Source organism: Bison bison, unplaced genomic scaffold, assembly GCF_000754665.1.
Source record: "Bison bison bison isolate TAMUID 2011002044 unplaced genomic scaffold, Bison_UMD1.0 scf7180017864267, whole genome shotgun sequence".
Taxonomy (NCBI): Eukaryota; Metazoa; Chordata; class Mammalia; order Artiodactyla; family Bovidae; genus Bison; species Bison bison.
This window is the reverse complement of record NW_011494839.1, coordinates 2,434,747-2,439,291: the sequence shown is the minus strand read 5'-3', so window position 1 is coordinate 2,439,291 and position 4,545 is coordinate 2,434,747. Positions and strand designations below refer to the sequence as shown.

Here is a 4,545-nt window from a genome sequence, read left to right as displayed (position 1 = left end):
CAAGAGGCAGATCAGGTGGTCTGGTATTCCCATCTCTTTCAGAATCTTCCACAGTTTATTGTGATCCACACAGTCAAAGGCTTTGGCATAGTCAATAAAGCAGAAATAGATGCTTTTCTGGAACTCTCTTGCTTTTTCCATGATCCAGCGGATGTTGGCAATTTGATCTCTGGTTTCTCTGCCTTTTCTAAAACCAGCTTGAACATCTGGAAGTTCACGGTTCACATATTGCTGAAGCCCGGCTTGGAGAATTTTGAGCATTACTTTACTAGCGTGTGAGATGAGTGCAATTGTGCGGTAGTTTGAACATTCTTTGGCAGTGCCTTTCTTTGGGATTGGAATGAAAACTGACCTTTTCCAGTCCTGTGGCCACTGCTGAGTTTTCCAAATGTGCTGGCATATTGAGTGCAGCGCTGTCACAGCATCATCTTTCAGGATTTGGAATAGCTCAACTGGAATTCCATCACCTCCACTAGCTTTGTTCGTAGTGATGCTTTCTAAAGCCCACTTGACTTCACATTCCAGGATGTCTGGCTCTAGGTCAGCGATCACACCATCGTGATTATCTGGGTCATGAAGATGTTTTTTGTACAGTTCTTCTGTGTATTCTTGCCATCTCTTCTTAATATATTCTGCTTCTGTTACGTCCATACCACTTTTGTCCTTTATCAAGCCCATCTTTGCATGAAATGTTCCTTTGGTATCTCTGATTTTCTTGAAGAGATCTCTAGTCTTTCCCATTCTGTTGCTTTCCTCTATTTCTTTGCATTGATCGCTGATGAAGGCTTTCTTATCTCTCCTTGCTATTCTTTGGAACTCTGTATTCAGATGTTTATATCTTTCCTTTTCTCCTTTGCTTTTCCCTTCTCTTATGTTAGGATCTCTATTCAAATAGAAGGGAATGAACATCAAGAGAAGTCAGCAACCCTTGACTTGTCTTCTTTTTGATTACTTTGAACATGCATTTGGGTAAAACTGGTGGGCGGTAGCCTTCCCTGGAAATTCGGCTTCCTTCATAGCCACACATTCAGAGCTAGCTTCGAACCATGCCAGCATAAAGAATGTCATCCTACAAATGGGACTGTTTGCTAAACTACCTCCATGTGTTTATCAGTGTGTACGCATGGCCATGGTATATTCCTTGTTCGCTCACTGAACAAAAAAATGTTAAGAAAGGTAAAATCTCATAGAATTCACAACATCAGGAATACTCCATACTCCCTGGGAATGCCTTTGTTTAAACAAACTGGAGTCAAACCTGCCATTGTCCTCTCTGTCTTGCAGCCATAACGCCACTGTCATTTTCCCCTGCAGAATGGATCATTATTCTAGATAATAGGCTTTATCACTAAGTCACAGAGAAGCCTGGAAATAAAAGAATTACTTGATAATTCAGGCAGTTATCCCTGGATAAGGGCATGGCAACCCTCTCCGGTATTCTTGCCTGGAGAATTCCATGGACAGAAGAGCCTGGTGGGCTATGGTCCATGGGGTTGCAAAGAATCAAACATGACTGAAGCAACTGAGCAAGTACTCAGACAGTGATGCAGGATGCAATTCTCTGGACTGATTCTTTTGATGACAATGAAGCATAAATTCCATGACATGAGACAGAGCAGAGACTGTTTAAAGGTTTCGAGGTACTTTTAATTCCCTATCAAATATGATGCTAAGTAATATCCAATTATTACTCACCCTGAAATGGCAACCCACTCCAGTACTCTTCCCTGGAAAATCCCAAGGACGGAGGAGCGTGGGAGGCTACAGTCCATGGGGTTGCAAAGAGTCGGACATGACTGAGCGATTGAGCGACAGAGCGACGACTCCAGCTTAAAGGAGTCATGTGAACCTGGCTTGGTCTCAGACCATTTCAGGGTTGGGATATCAGAAGGGATGTCTATGCCAGCTGTGACTCCTTCCTATGGGGACCAGCAGGTGGCCAGTGTAGCAGATGGGGTTTGCTCCTACCATTTTTTATTACTGCCCCTGCGGCCAAATTGTAGGCCCATGGTCAAATACAATTACAACTTTCTTTTGCTTAATTTGGGATACAAAGGACACATATTTAATGGGGCATACATACCAAAAAAGAGCAAGCAAACTATATTACTTGTCAGTAGGTGAAACAGAAATATATATGTGTAAACTCTTCTTCAGGAAAGAGCCATGGACTTTGGCATAACTTGCTTAAGAATGATGGGCCCAGTGCACTTCCTTGCCAGTCCAGTGGTTAAGACTCCATGCCCCCAGTCCATGGGACACAGGTTTGATCCCTGGTTAGGGAACTAAGATCCTCCATGGGTAAAGATGTTGAGACCAGTGTGTTTTTCGCATCTTCTCTTTGGAGGGAGATGGCAACCCACTGCAGTATCCTTGCCTGGAGAATCCCATGGACAGAGGAGCCTGGTGGGCTACAGTCCACAGGGTCCCAAAGAGTTGGACACGACTGAGTGACTTCATTTTCACTTTCAAATTGACATTCAGCCCTGCCCATCAACAGAAAATTGGATTAAAGAATTACTGAGCATGACCCCACCCATCAGAACAAGACCCAGTTTATCCCACAGTCAGTCTCTCCCATGAGGAAGTTTCCATAAGCCTCTTATCCATCAGAGGGCCAACAGAATGAAAACCATAATCATAGAAAACTAACCAAACTGATCAAATGGACCACAGCCCTGCCTAACTCAAAGAAACTATAAGCCATGCCATGTAGGGCCACCCAAGATGGATGGGTCATGGTGGAGAGGTCTGACAAAATGTGGTACACTGGAGAAGGGAATGGCAAACCACTTCCATATCCTTGCCTTGAGAACCCCATGAACAGTATGAAAAGGCAAAAAGATAGGACACTGAATGATGAAGCCCCCAGGTCAGTAGGTGCCCAATATGCTACTGGAGAACAGTGGAGAAATAACTCCGGAAAGAAAGAAGAGACGGAGCCAAAGCAAAAACACCCAGTTGTGTATGTGACCAGTGATGGAAGTAAATTTTGATGCTGTAAAGAACAATGTTGCATAGGAACCTGGAATGTCAGGTCCATGAATCAAGGCAAATTGGAAGTGGTCAAACAGGAGATGGCAAGAGTGAACATCGACATTCTAGGAATCAGGGAACTAAAATGGACTGGAATGGGTGAATTTAACTCAGATGACCATTATACCTACTACTGTGGGAAAGAATCCCTTAGAAGAAATGGAGTAGCCATCATAGTCAACAAAAGAGTCTGAAATGCAGTACTTGGATGCAGTATCAAAAATGACAGAATGATCTCTGTTCATTTCCAAGGCAAACCATTCACTATCAGAGTAATGCAAGTCTATGCCCCATATACTAATGCTGAAGAAGCTGAAGTTGAACGGTTCTAGAAGGTCTACAAGACCTTCTAGAACTAACACCCAAAAGAGATGTCCTTTTCATCATAGGGGACTGGAATGCAAAAGTAGGAAGTCAAGAGATACCTGGAGTAACAGACAAATTTGGCCTTGGAGTACAAAACGAATTGGGGCAAAGGCTAACAGAGTTTTGTCAAGAGAATACTTTGGGCATAGCAAACACCCTCTTACAACAAGAACAAAAGAAGACTCTACACATGGACATTACCAGATGGTCAATACTGAAATCAGATTGATTATATTCTTTGTAGCCAAAGATCTAGAAGTTCTATACAGCCAGCAAAAATAAGACTGGGAGCTGACTGTGGCTCAGATCATGAACTCCTTATTGCAAAATTCAGACTTAAATTGAAGAAAGTAGGGAAAACCACTGGACCATTCAGGTATGACCTAAATCAAATCCCTTACGATTATAATGTGGATGTAAGAAATAGATTCAAGGGATTAGATCTGACAGACAGAATGCCTGAAGAACTGTGGACAGAGGTTCATGACATTGTACTGGAGGCAGTGGTCAAGACCAGCCCCAAGAAAAAGAAATGCAAAAAGTCAAAATGGTTGTCTGAGGAGGCCTTACAAATAGCTGAGAAAAGAAGAGAAGCTAAAGGCAAAGGAGAAAAGGAAAGATATATCTATCTGAACACAGAGTTCCAAAAAATAGCAAGGAGAGATAAGAAAGCCTTCTTCAGTGATCAGTACAAAGAAATAGGGGAAAACAATAGAATGAGAAGGACTAGAGTCTTCTTCAAGAAAATTAGAGATACCAAAGGAACGTTTCAGGCAAAGATTGGCACAATAAAGGACAGAAATGGTATGGACCTAACAGAAGCAGAAGATATTAAGAAGAGGTGGCAAGAATACACAGAAGAACTGTACAAAAAAGATCTTCATGACCCAGATAACTACAATGGTGTGATCACTCTTCTAGAGTCAGACATCCTTGAGTGTGAAGTCAAGTGGGCCTTAGGAAGTATCACTACGAACAAAGCTAGTAGAGGTAATGGAATTCCAGTTGAGCTATTGCAAATCCTGAAAGACGATGCTGTGAAAGTGTTGCACTCAATATGCCAGCAAATTTGGAAAACTCAGCAGTGGCCACAGGACTGGAAAAGGTCAGTTTTCATTCCAATCCCAAAGAAAGGCACTGCCA

The 4,545-nt window shown here is 42.5% G+C and overlaps 1 protein-coding gene across 1 annotated transcript in view; it reads left to right on the top strand.

Moving 5' to 3' along the window:
• The window catches only part of DNAJC5B (DnaJ (Hsp40) homolog, subfamily C, member 5 beta), a 93,097-nt gene that overhangs the window by 80,940 nt on the left and 7,612 nt on the right, over positions 1-4,545 (top strand). The window lies entirely within an intron of this gene.